The sequence below is a fragment of the Manacus vitellinus genome, unplaced genomic scaffold, assembly GCF_001715985.3.
Source record: "Manacus vitellinus isolate BGI_N305 unplaced genomic scaffold, ASM171598v3 scaffold_53_pilon, whole genome shotgun sequence".
NCBI classification, from domain to species: Eukaryota; Metazoa; Chordata; class Aves; order Passeriformes; family Pipridae; genus Manacus; species Manacus vitellinus.
The window spans coordinates 2,597,102-2,616,265 of record NW_021940637.1 but is presented as its reverse complement, the minus strand read 5'-3'; positions in this window follow the sequence as shown (position 1 = coordinate 2,616,265).

The window sequence follows — 19,164 nt, the reverse complement described above, 5'->3', positions numbered from 1 at the left end:
TCACATTGTGGTAACACCTTAATAAGTCATCCTTCCTTTGTTTGGCTTGATGCTCTAATATTTAGAGACGTTTGAAATTTCCTGCATTACAAGCAAGCAGCTTGTTCAGAACTGCAGAGTGAAGGTTACATTGAAAGTGTCCTTTTTCTTTCAGTGAAGTTCATGTGCAGTACTCCAAAGCAATAGAAGAAGCTCTGTCCTCATTAATCTAAGTTTTGTGACTGGAAGTACAGTATCAAAAGCTTTGCTCCCTTCCCTGTGCTGCTTAATTTCTCTTTCTCTTTCCTCTCTCCCCCTCCCCGTTTTATCTTTGTAGCCGTAATATATAGGTTTTTAATGTCTCTCTGTTGGGTAACAATCTGAACTATGCACAGTGAGATACAGAACAGAAAGTTATCTGTATTTACAACATCAACTCTTGTATAAATGCTTCCTGTTATGGTCTGTTCTTGACCACTTAACCAACAGAAGGAAAACAAAGATCACTAAGTACAGGACTGTGGAACTTGCACACTGCTTCTATATCAAAACAGAACCCCTGCTCACAGGAATTACTCACTAGTAAGATAATGCAAATGATCTGTCCTACACAGAAAGTAATCTGGCTCTCCTTGTTGCAAAGGAGGCTGTGTTTACAGGCAGATTGAAATTCAGCTCTGGGCACTGCACTGGGGTTCTGACGAGGTATTTTAAGAAGAGTGTGAGTCTGTGCTCCAGAGAAATGGGAATCAGAGAGCAAGACAGATCTCTTTCTAGTAAGGCAGTGGACAGAACACTGCACATTCATCCAGCTTTGGGGATAAAAGGAGCAGAATTTAGCTAATCCTCCACACAGGAGCAGCACTATTACAATTGCTCAGTCAGCCATTCTGGGGCGAATCTGGATCATTTGGGTTTTAAGACTATTATGATGGCTTTACACTTCACTGAGCAGACTATTACACATATAATTCAGAAAGGCAGTGAATTCTTCAATGTGGATTCCAAGTTCAGTGTGCAGAAGCAAACAGTGGACAGTTCAGAGCAGTGTGGATATCATCACTTACCAAGTATCAGGACAGAAGTTAGTTTTTCTGGTAAAACATATACAGAGCACAGCATTTGCACACACTTTGGGTGGAGTTATAGCAACACACTTCTGGGAAGAATAAATAGTCTTTATGCCACTTGTTTTGTGCCCTTCAACTGCCCTATCCTACATTAGAAACAGAAAACAAAGAATGAGCTGACCTTGGATATGTATGAAATTTAATTTCTACCCTAATATACTTGTTGTTTTGTTCACATTTCTTTATCCCTTCAAACTGACCCTCCATATGTTTAGTATTTTCTGATCAGTGGATTATTGCATTTTGTAGTTCTCTGCTTTAGAAATACACATTTTTCATTAGCTTCCATGGTTACAGCACAACACCAGAAAAGCAAGAGGCAAATGACTGAAGAGAAAGAAAACTCCTTAAGATTCACCTGTATCTTAGAGCTTTCAGGCAAAATACTGCAATTCTTATAACTGCAACCAGGATTCAGGTGAAAATAACACAGTATATTTTGAAAGAATAAGGCACACAACAGAAAGGATGACCTTATATTTATTTTGATTTACAGCAGTGCTTCTTGCCATCATTGCAAAACTGCCTCTGTCCAACTTAAGAGTTATTTTTACAATGAGACAGCTACATTTGTGTCTTCTTGAATATTCCCTTTTGAAGGGGCTCCTGAACAATGAGCTCTGCTGGACCTACAGATAAGAGTTTCACAAAAGAAAGCAAAGCAATTTTCTAGCCAGAAATCTATAGAAAGGGGGGAGGCACAGCCTAAAGATTACATGAGAAACCTAGAGCCTGGCAAGGAAAGAAGTTTTAATCCTGCTGAAAGATCTGGGTGATCACCACTGGGCAGACAAGTGGTGAGGGCCCACCACTGCATCTAATGTGGGAAATGTACTGGGAGAGAGTCAAAGCTGCCACCCCTGATATAATTCAAAGGGTTTGTTTTTGAAATCTTTCTGCAAGCTTGACCTCTTTTAATGACCCCCAATATTATTGCATCATTTCCTATACGTTAACACCTTTTTATTTCAAAATTGATACATACTTTTAAGCTACTTCTTAAAAGATTAATCACTGTTGGCAATAAATTCCAGGGCATTTTCCCCAGTCTTTTTGCTCTGTCAGTCATAAAAAAAAAAATTGAAAATCATTAAGATGTGTGCAGGGATCCCACAGGGCATAGGTTCTCACATGAGACCACAAAGATTGAGGGATCTTATGGTGAGAGCACCACGGGGCCACACGCTGTTCTGGAAGATGTGTATCAATGTGATGTCTAAATTAATCTGCTCCTTATGCCAAGCTCCTACTGACATTGAAGAGTTGTGCACACACAGAAAGAGTAGACAGAATATAATACAAAAATAAAGTGGCAGCATCAACTGAAGTTCCTTGTTCTCCTGAGTTTGTCAAGGCTTTGTTACTTGGCAGCTTTTCATACAATATTTATTATGGCTGCAATTTTTCCCCATTAACATGTTTTAATCTGGGAAGAATGTCACATTTTTCTATTTTAAATATACGAGGTCTGACATTTTTTGTGAGCTCATCTGCAGCAGATCCCTTTTTGTTCTAACCTCGGAGGAGTGCAGGGGAGATGCTTCTCCCATCTTCTTGCTTCTTTTCCCTTTGAAGTTCATATAGTCCCTGTGTTTGGGGTTTGTGTGGTGTTCAGATTCTCACAATAGAGTGGAAGTCACAGGCAGTGTTCAGGCCTTAAGCTATTATCACTCCAACTACGAGTGGATAGGAAACTTCTTTGCTAATATCAAAGACAGGTCAAGTCATAGATCAAAGAAATGGGTCAGAGCTGACTCCTTGGGCAGCCTAGATTCTCCCTGGTGCATCAGCATTTCAAATTAGCAGGTGCACATGTGCACAGTGTACAACAAATTGGATAATCTACTGCTTGATAGCTGCAAAACATTAGCATTCAGTCAGATGGTGCTTCATCACTTACTCCACCACAGATGATCTACGTTGCAAGCAGCGCAGGAAAAAAACCTAAACGTGTCATAGGAAATCTTTTAGAACCCACCAAAAGGCAGTTTCTCCAAGCTACTATTTCTCTTTTCTTTTTTTTTTTTAATAGTTGACTCATACAAGCTGAAATTTGTATCTGCTCATCTAGAGTTCATGCCATGCATCAGAAGTGAAGGCATAATTTTCATCCTTCTACACGAACTGAGTTGTTGTTATCCAGTTTTCCAGATGTGAAAATCTGTCATCTCTGTCAATGTGTGTGTATCTAAATTTGTATTGCAGCAGTCTGGCTTACAGGTCTGAAAGCATGCTGTGCAACTAAAAGGAAAAGGTAATTTCTTTCCCTCCTACAAGGAACATCCCATTGTTATGATCCAATTTTCCTTTCAGATTTTGTCACTATTATTTTTTAATTAGACATGTAATGCATCTAATATATTTCATAGCCTTGAATTCCCTACTTAATCTATACTCTTTAAAGTTCAGAAATACCAGTTTACATTTAAATAGCTGTGGAGATCATTCATGAGATAACTTTTTGTCTGCTAGACAGACTAGTTTCCCAAATCATTAAGTGTCTTTTAGAGGTAACATTTATATTCACAACAAAAACATTCCAGGTGAGCGCCTTGTTATGAATAAACAGATAATACTGCAAATAAGTATGGCAAGTTCTGATTTCAGAGTCTTTAAAGATTTTTAACCTGCATTTAATGTCTTGATGAATCTGTAAGACAGCTGTCTCTTACCAGGAGTAGATCAGATCCAAAGTTTATTTGCTGTTTTCAGCATCTTTTCCCCTCCAAACACTGTTCAACCACAACGTAAACTCATTCACTGAGTTGCTCATACATGGCACCCAGAAAGCAAACCCAGGTTCATGTGCATTTTTGAAGCTACATAAGTATCCCCAGGCCTCCCTAGAGATGTGAACACAAGTGGTGCTTTGCCTGTCTCATGGGTAGCAGAAGACATCCCTGACAGAGCACACGGTGCCTCCCAGGAGAGTGAATGCCTGAGGGCTTCCAACCACACAGCCATGATCCAGCTCCAGATCCTGACTCTGTTACAAGCCAAGCCACTTCCCCGTAGCACATCTTTCCTTGTTGGTGTCCATGGCCCTTCCCAAAGCCTCCTGTCAGCAGCTGCATGCAAAGCAGTGGAGAGGCAGCACTAAAATTACATGGGAGGCTCTGCTGAGGAACAGGCAACAGCTCTGGCAGGACAAGCTCTGCCTCACGTCCAGCTGCCAGGCAGCCTCAACAGGGCTGGACACTCCAGGCTCTCCCACTGTTTGGGCACCACCACTGCCCCAACCCTTTCCCTCAGGATGAGGTTCAGTGTCGGCCTCATCAAATACAAACAGGCTCTGCTCCTCTGCCAGCACTGAGAGGATCTGCCACAGCACCATAAAACAAGCAAGGAGAGGTCCAGGGACAGGTTAATTCCAGTTAATTCCAATCTCTCCTAGTGAGAGATTACACCTCCAAACTGCATGTTGAGTTTGATTATGTGTCTTTACCAGGAGGGATGAGGACAGGCAAAAATTATCACTACTGGGAGTGATGTGTGGAGAATTTACCAGCTACTTACGAACCTCTGCTAAAGTAATTTTAAACGAAGAAAAATTAATTTTTTAATGATATAAATCTTAGTTATCCACATTCTGGCACATTCAAAAGCTCTTGGACCATTCTTCAGAAATATCTGCACATGGTGCAACCTGGAACTGTGCTAGATGATATTTGGACATGCACCTGAGCCCTCCTCCCCCATCCAGTGGTCACCACATTACAAAGAGCTACATGATGACGAAAATAAAGTATTAAGATATGGACCAAGAGCAGCATGGAGACTAAAATTAAATCCTACCCTGCACAAGGAATTAGCTTGTCTTCTGCACCAGACCACCAGAGCACAAATCAGGCCTATTGGACAAGCACTGCAGTCAGCAGTTGTGGGAACTGCAGAGCCACTTCACACACAATTTTCATCTAATACATTATAAATGTTATAAATATTTTACTGTATAGGCAACACAAGGCAGCAAATATATTACCAGCTTGACTGCTACAGGACTTTGCTACAATTCATGAGGCAAAGTGCTGGATTTTTTTAAGGATCTCAGCTGGTTTTGTTACCCTGCTGTGACAGTTACCATGGCTTCTGCTCCTGCAGCCCCTTCTGCCAAAGGAGAGGGCACCACTTGGCTTTCTGCAAATCTTTTTAGGTCCAGCATGTGCAGGAGTCACACAGATCCTTGTGCAAGTAAAGAAGGATCAGGATTTAGTTGATCAGGAATCTGATCTTTCCCTCTTTCAGACCACCTTTCTTTGACCTCAGCTACTTCCCTCAGTCATGTTTTAGTTCCAGAAATAGCTGAGACTGCAGTGGACTTTCTTCCAGTGCCAGGCTCTCCTTTATTCTATTTATGATTTTTTTCATACTTTCTACATCACCAGCTCTGAGTAAAGAACACAAGTGGAAGTTGTTTCCCCACTTAGGCTTCTCAGGGGATGGAGAAGTTAAGGTTGTTTTACACCAGTACTGGTAGATCCACCCTAGTCCCAAAGCATCAAAAGAGCTCTCCCAGGGCTAACAACGTGCCAGTTAGATAAAAATCTAAATTTCACTTTACAGTTGCACTGATATAGACAAAAAAGCTGTTACTTGAAGGACCAACATATTTGTTTTTACAACCACCAAATTCTTAGGAATAGACCTGTGCCATTTAGTGGGCAGAGAACCTGCCTGGGCTTTAAGGCAAACTCCCCAGAGTCCCACTGTTGTGCTGAGAGGGCTGGTGCTGTGTCTCCCTCTCATGGCCTCTATTTTTCCTTTCTGTAAAGGACTCAGGTAAAATAGGGCTGTCTCCAAGGCCACCTGTGTACAGAATGTCTCACAGCAACTTCTTCTGGATGCTCTGGAACTGAAAACAAAGGTTAGCTTAACTTATTAAATGCAGATCCAGCTCTTGATAGATTCACAAACAAGTAGTTCCCGAAACTTCAGAACCTCCCGAAAGAAGGAAAAGCTAATGCCTACTGCTACTTTTTTGGGAAGTGTGTAATTTTGCTGGATTAACTTCTGATTCTATATTTCAACCATATATATATCTGTGTATATAAATACACACACACACACACACACACATATATACATAAAACTTCAAGTTTGGAACTTTGTGAAGCCTTTGCAAACGGCAGGGTTTCTGTCTGAGGAGCACTCCGAGGGTTTCACAGACATATGCCAAACATGTTTCCCAAGTCTGGAGTGTTTTTGCCCAGAGGAAAGAAAGAAAATGAAGAAACACTTGCTGTTTGTTGACTCCAAATCTGGGAATTAGGCAGATGATTCCTGAGCAGGGCTAAAGCTGCTAGAGCAGACACTCAGGCCGTGGTTCACAGCAGGCAGTGTTTGGTGACAGCTCTCCCTAGTGACAGTATTTCCTCCACTCTCCCCTCAGTGTTTGCTCTTCTCCCTCCTTTACTTGTGCCAGCGCAGACACTTCACCTGCTGGGTCAAGGAACTGATCTGGTTTAAATAAATTCTGGTCAACAGAAAAGTGGGGCCACTGAGGAGGCAATTTATAAAAGGGCAGGAGGAGGAGGAGTACTAGTACTCTCTGCTAGTGTTGTGAACACAGGCATACTGCTGCTGAGACCACAGCCTTTGGGAATTAGAGCAGAATTTGAGACAGTTCTTCTCATGTCTGTGAGAAATCTGGACATCAAGGTAGAGTGTGATGTATTAGAGCAGCAGCAACAGAACAGACATGGCATCTGAAGACAAAGCAGGAGGAAAAAACACAACCACACTTGCCAAGAGTGCCATGAAGCAATGAAAGCTTCAGGAGGCTGATCAAGGGGTACTCCAAAATTGTAGAGAGTGGCTCTTGCTCCTCGTTTAAGATCTGGACCCCACTGGAATGGCTGGAGAAGCTGCTATCACATTTGGCCAAATCAGGTGGCAAAAACCAGGGATACAGTGCTTGGAACAAGATCCAATTATGGGTCACTTTGACCAAAAGCAAAACAGACATCAACCAATTACCATAGATTTCCTCACAGATTGTGAGGGAAAGAGCGTGAGAATATCAAGCAGAGGGAAAAGTGCACAAAGCTGAAGGAGTGCACAGCACCAGACAGCCAAAACAAAGAGACTCACTGGGCTCCTCATCCCCTCCCTCCTCCACAGCATTTACTTCTCAAATTACCAAATTCAGTGCAGCAGGCCCAGTAGGGTCACCTGAACAAGGCTGTGCTCCTGTGCTGCCCAGGACTGTCACAGACCCTTCCAGAACACACAGACTCACTGAAGTACAACTCAAACCACACAACGTGGCAAGAGGAGCCCAAAACAAAAACTGAAACTACTGAAACACAAAACCCAAGTAATCCCCATGAGGGTCTCAACACAGAACAAGAAAGTCCTACCTGGTGTCAGGTACTACTTTCTGCCTCTTCCTCAGATGATCCATGAAAGAAAGGGAGACAGAATGCAATGGTCTCCTCAGATGGGCAGCTCACCAGTGAAGGTGTCCTGGCACTTCATTACCTCTGTGTGGGATGCCAGTATGAGATTTCTTTCCTATCAACCACGTGGCTTTCCTTAGGTGAACTAGGTCGTATTTGTCTGTGGAACCAGGTCCAAGGCTTCAAAAAAAGTGTTCTAGTCATCTGTGACAAAATACTTCCAAGGAAAATAGCCAAAAAGGGTGGAAAATGGCAGTCACTACAGTCTGTTTGTTAGGGATTTTGTCTTGCATGGGCCTTCACGGCCCAGGAACTCCTGTAACATCCTGTGCAGTGAGGAACACCTGGAGAATGGACAGGGGCATCCAGGGACCTGTGGGGAGGGGAACAGAGGGACCCCAGTGCTCATGGCATGGGGAAGAGACAAGTGCAGGGAAAGAGCCTCCCTGCTCTGCACACATCGAGTTCTCTTGGCTTGTACAGACTGTCTCAGTGGCAGGAACTCACTCTGGCAAGAGGAGGCAGAAGATAAGGAGTCACTTTATACCTCACTAACTCCATCACACGCTGGAAAGTACAGAATCTTGGGACTGAATGTGGGTTGTGCATTGGAACAGGGCAAAATTAAGGACTTGTGGCTAAAAGATAAGGCATCACATACACCAGGACAGTCTCTCTGTGTGTTCACCATCCAGGATATGAGATAATTCCAACCCTCTTGGAATGCACTCAGAGCAGAGTCACACCATCAGATGCCTCACACATACGATTTTAAACAAATGCACAAACAGATGAAATCTGACTGTAACAAGCTACATATATTCAGATATCACATAAATATCAGCTGTTATTTTCTTATAAATGCAATTGCCAACACGTAATAAATAAAAGAACAAACCAACACTCTACCCTGCCAGGCAAGAAAGAGCCAAGGCAAGAACTCATCAGTTTTATCCTGCTGCCACTGATGAGCTTCACTCAAAATTTGCCAGGCATAAGCTTCAGGTTTAAAGTAACAGTGACTGCAAGATGGAATTTAAAGCAAAGCCAAGAACCTCTCATCCCTGCAAAGTAACTGCACTGAGTTTGAAGTACTCACATAGGGCAGAGCTTGGGTGTTATTTTAAACAGATTTTTAGTTTTCAATCTAGAAATAAAAGACAAAGTTGGGTGTTTGCTTTTGTTTCAACTTTGGCTACATCTGTTTTTCAGCTTTCCTGCTCTCAGGGCTAAATGTACACAACAAAATATTCTCCTGGTGTTCCTCAATAAGGTAAAATATAGAATCATTCAAAGCATCATTTCTTACAGTCAAGTACCTCCTGGAAAACCCAGACCCTGCCTCCAAAAAGTAGCTGCAAATGGGAGCAATCCCCAGGATGAAGTTCCAGATGTTGAGTTAACTTGGCTGCTAAGTTGGAGGATTGTTAAAAGATGGAGCTATCCTGTGATTTTCCCTTCTGCAAAACAGAAAGAAGGGTTGGGTCAAGGGGAAGTCTAAAAAAACCACTTGTTGAGTTGTTGGTTTGTTGGTTTTGGTTTTTTTTTTTTAATCAGAGTTCTTAAGCTATTAGTGGCTGATCACTTGAAGGAAGTATGCAGCTGTCTTGATTAATGACTGAATTTTAAATATTTATGATGGATGAAGTGTGTCTCTGGAAATGATTGGGATGCTGCTGTTTGTCGTGTGCTTCTCACCAGGACACTACTGAAAATAAGATAATATCACAACTGGGTTTGATTCCAGTATAAAATATTGTAAGAGATTTTAAAGACAGAAATACTCCCTCTGTGTGTGTGTGTGTGTGAAATCTAAGTAGTTAAAAGCTGATTCAAGACTATTTTCAGCATATTTTGAAATTAGCTTTTTTTCCTTAAAAACAATGTTTTGATGACTTGGTATTTAATGCACTCTCCAATCCCAACTTTTCAAAAGCCTTTCAGCATTCAGTAGGAATTTGCATCACCTGTGTTCCACCTGAGCTGTTTCAGGCAAGGAAAAACAAAAACTGGGTGTTATCAGTGGCCACTCTGGTACCTGCAGAAAAATGATGGCCAGATTGGCTCTGATTAAATTGCCAAAGCTGGGTTTTCCTACCCAGACTGATAGCACAGGAATGGACCTTGCTAGAGGGCACAGCTTGAGGACCTGGGATTTTCAGTCTTCTTTTCTCAGCAAGAACAGGGGAGGGGAAGATCCCAAGCAGACTAACTCCACACTCTTCCTCTCTATTTCCTTTTCCCCCCAGGCAGTTCAGGAGCAGAGGGAAAAATATTCTGCTCATCTTCTCTCCTTCTGAGCTGCCACAAGGAAAAACACCCACTCCAATTCTTTAATCTTCCACGCAGCACTCGGGAGAAGTTCACACTGCCCAGCGTGGGGGGTTTAGAATGGTTGGGGGCTCTGAGAAGATCCATCACCCAGCACATGTGGGCATGGGAAGAGGGCACAGCTTCCCCAGGGACTGTCCTGGACAGCGGGACAAACCCTGGCACTGGAGGCAGCTCCCAGCTCGGTTCGTGCCTCCTGTGGGCAGAGGCACAGTGCCAGGCTGGCTCTGAACAGCCCCAAATGATAAAACCCAAACAAATAAAGACCCCAAACCTGAATGATACTGTTGTATCCACAGTTTTGAGATGTCTGGTTGGATTGATGCATAGTGGAAAGGAAAAAAATACCTAAAACTGGCCTATGTACAGATACAACTCATAAAGGATGTGAAACACCCACATCTTCTATTTTTATTGTACTTCTTTGGGGAAAATCCTGCAAATGCCTAAGAATTTAGCAGAAAATGCTATATATAATCTATACATGTTTACCTCTAATGTAACATGAGGATGTTTTTTTTGATCAAAAATATGAGCCCAGGATTTTTCACCATCCTTTGTGCTTTGTTAAATACTTCTGAAGTAAAGAACTAACCTGTAGCTTTCTGCAGCAACATTTTCACACCAAATGAGCACACTTTGGCTCAGTCTCTTCAGACACATCTCTAGTTGTATTGGTAGGCAAGGATATTTCAGATTATGGTATCCTGTATTATTGATCCAGAGCAAACAATTTGTGAGTGGCATTTAAATTCTAGAAGGGTTTGACCACATCTTTTTTATTGTAGACATCTTCACCAGGGCTGAAATTGTTTATCATATACTTCAGCCTGAGGCAAAATTCTAGACCTGAGCTGGGATCCATTAAAATCCACGTTGGTAAGGCAGGGCTGGACACCCCAAGGAACAAGATGCCACTGCAGCCAGAATATTTCTCTATGCACAGTGACAACTACCAAAATCCTTCAGATCTTCACCATCTCCTGATGCTTACTTCTTGAAAAATCTCAATAATTACTTCCTGTACCTGGCAATATTCAGGAATTATTCTCTGCCACCATAAGAAATATATTTAGGATGAAAATATTCTCCCATTGGCACCTTTCTGTGTGGTATTAAGACTAGGAATGTATTTATATTTAGGTTTCACCCACGAGAAAAGGGTTGTTGTATAATTCAGTACTACACTTAGAGAGGCAAAAACCTCTAGGCCACAATATGTAGTTAATATTCAGAATTAAGTCAGTTTATTATGCATCAACTGGTAGGTCAAACTCAGCTTTGTGTGCTGTAATTTATAATACAGCTTTATGCCCAAAGCAATATGGAAGCCCTGAAGCAACACTGTGAATTATTACAACTGAATCCGAACACTACCTTCAAAAATGTATAGGATTTCTTCTATTTCTCCTGCACACAGGCTATAAACATGATGTCAGACAGCTCTGTGCTGCAAGGACATCTCAATAAAAGAGCAGTTGCATGACCAGTGTCAGCATTTGCCACTCTTGCTTCCTGCAGCCTTAGTAAGTGCTGGTCCAGCTGCTTCAGCTGATTTCACTAATTCAGTGAAAGTTATATGAGGAGCTTTAGAACTCACTAAGAACCAACAGATTTTTCCCTCCTAATAGCACAGCAAATAAAATGACACAGCAATTTGGTAACATAACAGTTCTGCCCAAGCTCAGACTATTTATATTTATATTTATATTTATATTTATATTTATATTTATATTTATATTTAGTGTCTACACAGGCAAGGCAATATGTTTCTGGAAATGCTCAGGAGCCAGAGCTGAACTGCCCTTCTCCTGCTTCCACACCTGAGTCCTTCCTGCTCCAAGGTGCACAGACATCCCACTCAGAGGGGCAGAGCTGGGCTGCCCTGGCACTGCCATCTCTGAGGAGGGTTTGCTTCTCAATGGTTGGAATTATCCCACACATGGCAAAGGAGAAGACTGGCAATGGACAACATGGAAGCAGTCAAACCAGACACAGCCCCCTGACATGCTGGAGAAATGAGCTCCTTCCCTCACATTTGTCCAGACAGTTGTCTAGAGGCAGGATAAGAGACCTCGAAAACACGTGGTGCCTTTGCCACCCCTGAAAACCAGGCATTTTTTTTCCCTATCATTTTAAAATTGAGCTCATGATCTGGGATCTTTAGGCCAAATGTGCATCAGGAGTATTGCTCTGAAGGGTGTTTTCAGCGGCCTGAGTGGAGATGGAACGAAGTTTCCGTGTCAAAAACATGTTCCCCGTTTTTTCCTTCCTCGCTGTGAGCTCTGCCCACAACAGGTGCATTAGCAGGAAGTTTGCCAGCTCAGGCCTGGTAGTCCCTTTTGTACATTCCCACTGATGCTCTTCAAGTAACATGTCACCCTGTGAAGAAATAAATTTTAAAAATAACCAAACTCTACAATCAAGCCCCATCAACATGGGCTAATTAATTCTTGAGCATTTTGATGTTGTGTCTTGCCACTGCACAGCATCTCTCTCTGAACTCACAAAGAGCCTTATTTATCCATTCCTTGGAGCAGTTCTTCACTGCTGTATCCCTATGACTCCATTAGAATGGATTTATACATCCTCCTGACTTACACCTCTTTGAGAGATCAGAACTAGTCCCAGGAGGTTTACGCCTCACCTAAATTAGTTCCCAATGTGAAAGAATCTGCAAATAAACTAATTAGAGATTAATTGGCTAATACATATAGATAAGTTAATTAGAGATTAATTAGTGTTTATATAGTATGGTCCTTAGAAGATGTAAATTGCTCTTAAAGTACCAAGTATCACATGTCAGTTCTATGGCTGCTGACAGCTCTTAGCTGGTGTCGTGCCTTCCACTCACACATCTCCACATGATTCCTTCTGTAGAGTTTGTCCTTATGAATTTGATTTGCTCATCTTGCAAAAGAATTAACTGGAGAAAACAACAAAACCAATCAAGCCAAATCACGGTGCACTGTTGAACTGCATCCACCTCCCAAGAAAAAAAGAAATGGCCCCTTCTGTTGTGCAGGAAGGGTAAAGAGAACCTGGGAGCTCATGTCATGTGGTTTCACAAACCCCCAGGTGACTCTGGAGAAAAAAGGTCTCCCCAGAATGTGCAAGAGTTCGTACTTGTTCATGAATTCTTCTCCTTTAACCCATCAACCTTCCTGAGATACAGGCAGGATTTACATGAGCAAGAATGTGCCGGTACAGCCTAACAACACGAACCACCTTCCTGTTCTGCTTACCTATAACTTCCCACCTGGTTTCAGCTGCTACAAATTTTATTCTCCTGGATCAATCCAACTTCATCCAAGAGCTGCTGTTTTTTCTCAAACACTGTATTCTATGGGCTATGGGAAATTTCTTATGTTGTTAATATAATTCTATTTGTGAAGTGTTTTGTGAACCTTCTTTTATCAGTTTTCCATCCCAAGCATATATATTCCTAGATATTGTTGCCAATTCTGAATTGGTTACTAATGACAAATTGGTACTTTGACAAATGAGGGGCTATAACTGAGCCTTAATTCAGCCTTAGAGAGAGCAAAGTTTGAACTGCAAGCTTTCCATGCTATAGTTTTCAGGTCCTGTATGTGAATCTGACTCTACACCTGGTACTTGTCTTACATGTGTCAACACAGGCTGAACACAAAGGTAGTGAAAATTAGCCAACTAATGCAAAACTCCCAACACAAGTGACATTTAGGACAAGTGTTCAGTTTTACAGATCACTCTGCTGATGTGCACACTGGCAGAGCCTCAGTGACAGAGCAAAGCCACAAGTTTCAGGTCAGTAAAGTCAAGCAGACTCCAGGCACACAAACCCTACAGAAACATTCACCAAAGCTGGTACTTGAACACCACAAAGGATAGAATCAGAAACAATCTGTTAAGAAAAAGGGAAAAAAACTGGTGGTGAATTTGTGCCCTGAGACAGAAAACTTTAACATCTTGTCTCTAATTGGTACTGGCAGAGTCGGTAACCCAAAAATAAACAAGTCTTCAAAGTGAATACTGGAGCAGAAGGCCAATTATTGCAGGACTGAACATCAGCCAGGAAAGCCTTTTCTTGCACAAGAATCCACCCAGCACCAGGTAAAGGAGATGTCTGTGAAATCCCCTGCTGTTTCCAGCTGCATGCACACACCCCTTGGGCAGCAAAGTCATCAGAAAACACCTTTCACATAACTCACCTAAATGCAGCTCCTCAGTCCTGCTCCTGGACCTTCTCCTGGCTGTAAGGGACAGCTCCTGCCACAGATGCTGCTTGTAAGCACCTCTGGGAAGGATGAATTGGACCAATAATTCTCTTCAGGTAGTTTCAGTTTAGCAGATTTAAATAGAGTTTTACTCTCCTGGCACGTGATGGCATTTGTTATGGTACTGCCCACAAGACTCTGAACAACTGCAGCAATGATGCATTTTTCTTTTTTCTGAAGGTTTGCCTGCACAAGCCAAACACTTTTATTAGCAGGCAAATTCACTAACTGGGAAGAGGTTTTTCAATGCAATATACAATGCTCTCAATTTATCTTTTTCTTTGGTCTTTATAAGAAGAATTCTACCTTATATTGCCCTACTGGGAGAGATAACAAACACCTGAAAGCAAAACCTTCATAGGCCTAGGTTTGCTAGAAAAATCTATATTCATCTAACAGAGTTCAAGCCAGCACAATAAACCTGGTCAGCTAAACAAGTTTGTTGAATGCTCAGATACATACTAAACAAAAATAAGAGAATCGAGAAGAGTCCGGTGTTATTTTGGATACCAAGGGTTAATAACCCCTCCCCCAGTTTAGTCCCTACAGGATTTCAAACCCAGAAAGGAACACAAATGAACTCCAGGACAGCAACACCACTTACACACATACTGAGCAACAGCATTTCCCAGCAGTTTAAGACCAAGCCTCAGTTGTTCTCTGCTGACATGCAGAATATCATTCATTGGAGTTTTCAATTAGTTTAACTTTACCTACAACAATATATTTTTTTAAACCTACGAGCACCTGATCTGCTTCATCATGAAACTGCTGCAGTAGAGAATTGGCTGTAGAGCTGAAACTTCATTCCATTTCAAATTCCTTGCCATGTAATTTGTAAGCTTTTATACTTCTTCCACTGTAGTTTCTGCCACGTTTAACAAGGAGTTGACACAAATTTCAGAGCATCAGGATTTGTTCAACTATCTACAAAGCCTCAACTCATCTTGTCATTCACCCATAAGTCTTTTTCTTCTTTTCCCAGCACCTGTGCTCCTGTCTCTCCATCATCATCATGGCTGGGCTTCGCAAACGAAGATTTGGGGAGGGCTCTACCCACGTCTGTTACAAGCGCACTGGTGGTTGAAAAGGCCAATATGAGACAGGCACGACCAGTTGCAAAAGGCACAGCAGAAAGACTCCTTAGGTGGTAAATTCTGCAAGACACGATTCTTTCTGCGTTGTCTTTTCCCCTCAAGAGTGATCCTGTGTGCATTCTCAAAGGCATCAGCAGCATCAGAGATGCTGTGTCTCCAGGCCTCCCGATTGGAGGTCAGAGTAGACCAGTGATGAAGATCAATATGGCCAAGGCTGAGATGTTGTTTCAGGCAGTCCTTGTATCTCCTCTTTGGGGCTCCTCTCATGTGGCAGCCAGTGGCAAGTTCACCACAAAGCAGGATCTTAGGGAGGGGGTGGTTGGTCCTTCATCCTGGAGCCGTGCCCTGCCCAGTGCAGCTGTGTTCTCAGCAACATGGCCTCAATGCTTGTGACTGCTGCCTGTTCTAGAACAGATGGATTGGTCACATCATCTGCCCAGTGGATGTTTAGGATTGTTCGGAGGCAGCGTTGATGGAAGCGTTCGAGGAGTCGCAGGTGGTGGCTGTAGATGACCCAAGATTCGGATCCATATAAGAGAGTAGACAGCACTATGGCTCTGTAAACACTGACCTTGGTACTTTTCTTCAAGTGTTTGTTTCACCAAACTCTTTTATGGAGTTTTCTGAAAGCTCTCCATGCCTTTGCTAACCCGTTGTCCGTCCCTCCTGTCCCCCTGCTCTGCTGACAAAGGATGTTGGCAGCAAGGGCCTGCCTGGCTATGGAGCCCAGTTGGCATCAAACACAGGGAACAACAAATCACGTCAGCTCTGGTTCTGGAGCTGGGCTTGGCCTTCAGCCCCGTAACCAAGTCATCTGTGAGGGCAGGACAATCTGCATTTGCCTACAAGCATGAGAGAGAGCCGTGTGCTGAAGCAGGAGCAGTCAGGGTGCTGGGAGGTGTGCAGGAGCTGTGTTAGGGGGGAACACAGTTGCCTGCAGTAGGTACTGCTGGGCTGTACCATCACTGCTGGAGTGCAATCAGATGGGGTCTAACTTTGGGCAGAAAGGGGTAGATTCTCACAGCCAAAAACTCACTGCTGGGCACTGAGACTGAACGATTTTGCAAAGGGCAGCAATAACTAAAAGGCTGAATGCAAAGTTTCCAGAGTGCACACTTTAAAGAGCCTGATTTGCTCCCAACCTGCCTTCCCACCCTTCCCCCTTTCTCCAACCAAACAGAAGGCCCTGCAGACACACACAGTAAACAGTCTGTGCTGTTTCTAGCCAAGGTCGGTAAAAACCTTTTTTGTATTTTTGCCTTTAAAGAATAATTTTAAAAAGTCATTATTACCCTTACTTGGCTGGTCTTTCTCAACATGAAGCCATGATTGTGAATCACCTCCCTGCTCGTAGGTGCCACTCTGGCAGCTGAGGCAAACAATCCTCCTGATGAAAGGATGTATTTCCCTGGCAGGGCTGTGGATGGTGCATGGGCATTACTGGTACCTTGGCACGTGAGAGAATTATTTCTGGACCGTTCGGATTTTTTTATTATTTCATTGAATTGTAAAAGTCTTCAAATCATGTTCCCCATCTGGACTGTTCCAGGCATTTCCAGGACATTGGTAAATGTTTTCCTTTCCCTTCAGTGAGTACAGCCATCTTTTCCAGTGTAGCCTTTTCCCTGCAAGCAGGCATGACTTCCATACCCAGAGACTGGAGCATGCAGGAGCAAATGTGCAAAGCTAGTGCAGGATGGGTAAAAGCTCTTAAGTGTATGTTGCTCATTAATTAGTCAACACAGTCTCCAGCTGCCTCTCTCATTCAAGGCTCTTTTCCTTTGCTTTTCCTTTTTTCCCTCCCCCTTCCCACCCCCGGGAAAACCAGTTTCATACATGCAGTTGCTTTAAAGAGATTTCTGCTGTGTCTCTGATATCACCTACATCTAATGTTCCATATAAAACCAGAGAGCACATGCTGACTCCTTTTCCTTGGAATCATTTATAATGTTTTTTTTTACCTCCCCCCCCCCCTCCACTGTTAAAATTACTGGTATTGCACAGGGATGTACTTTAATATGGACAAAACCTCATAAATCCCGTAACATTTATATGTGCAAGGAGCAGTGTGCTATGCACATGAGCAGAAAACAGAATCAAGGCACTATATACAATAAAAAGATGTCATCCACCCTGAAACATGGGGAGTCAGTATTGTTATTTGTTTTACAAGAGAGCTCAGGGCTGATGATCAGCTTTAGGAGCTCTAGACACTATGCTAAAATATCAATAGTTTGACCCCCAAAACTCACCACAGGTGCTCATGTATAGATAAAGTGTATAAATGTGCAAAGTGAGTTTTTCCAGAGCCAGGAAAATAATTGTGATGCAGCCCAGAAAAGGAACTTGTCTCCCTGGAATAGAGTCTAGGGCTGTGACTTCCTAACCTGTAACTCTTCAGCAGGGCTCTGTACCAATTAATAACATTTCTCACAAGGAAGCAAGACCCAAAACATTGCCACTTCTCTGAGCATAAAGGCTTGTGTGCTGACATGAATGGCCCTGGATGTATAAATATATACTGCATGGTAAACCTTCTCCTCCCTTTAAATAAAAGCTGAGGTTATTTTAAAGGTAGGTGAAGGCTGAAATGTTTCTGGATTATTCAATTTACCTTGCCCCTCAGTTTAAACAACATATCAGGCAGAAAATAATTTGGACGTTCATGTAGAACATTTTGCTGGGGTGTCAAATGCTAACACATGAGGGAAGTTTAATTGCTCTGCTTTTAAGCCTAGCTCTGATAAAGGCCTAGCCAGCCTGTAAGTGTCCCATTCAGAAATGCTTTTGGATTGTTTATGTCTTCTTTCACCAAATTTCTATGAAGGACAATCTTGAGCCATCTGGTGCCTATTTAATTTTTAACCACCTCTCACTTGGAATATTTCTTTCTTTATACTTATTTTGTCTTAACAAATTGGCCATAAGCTAAACTGCACCATCTGTGACTTCCAGTAAATACAACTGTTGCTAATGAAATTACCCAGCTTCATCATTTTGATTTAAATGCATTGCCTGCTTTTTCTATGACCTTTCATTGCTTGCCATCAAATCACAGCTTTCACACATTTAGATACACACTCATGTAGGTCAGGCTTCAGGAATAAATCTTATCTGTGAATCTCAAGAAGCCTGGCCAAGCTTGCTCAGCAGGCTGGCATGAGCTACCACAGCCAGGGCCATGCTAAGAAATCATTATGGCATTTGTGACCATCCAGCTCAGGGGCTGAACTCAGTGTGTCTCATGCTCCAGGGCAGATCCCCTGCCATGTGACCAATTGGTCACTGTTTCTTCTTCTCTTGCCTCCCATTTGTTTGACTGACTGAATTAATGATTCTGGATGCACTAGCCCAGTCTTTTGGCTACCCTGTCTCTTATTCAATCACAGGACAAAACCGACCAGATTGAACTGGAGGAAGAGACTGGGACCTCATCTTAGAGGAAAATAACAGGAAACAGAGGGAATCATGGAAGATTAGTGGTGGAGGATAGGGGTATATCATCACACAAATTATTTATATAGATTTGATGTCTCAAAGTAACCTGGTGTGATTAATTTGAGCTGAGGGGATTCCATTCCCTCACCCTCACTGGTAGGAGCCAGGCATTCCAGAGTGCACCTCAATTTACAGCAGAAGGAGAAGATACAGGTGAAATGTCTTTAGCCAGGATGTGATTTACTCCAGCAGGGATTCATCCAGTCAGACACAGACTATTTCAGTGGCCATTTACACAGCTCCTGCAATAGTCTTCATTCAGAGCACAGCCTGTCTGATACCAGCAGAGCCTCAGAGATGTGGCCCTGGTGAGCTGGCAGAAGGAGAAGCAGCTCTTTCACAGCTACAAGCTTCTATTTCAGAGGTCTCTTAGATGCTCTTCTAAGGCTTTAGTTCAATAGGGATACCCAAGTACCATCCTGAAGTTGCTGTCCTGATGAGACTGGGCTAAAGGCAGACTTTCCAACCCCAA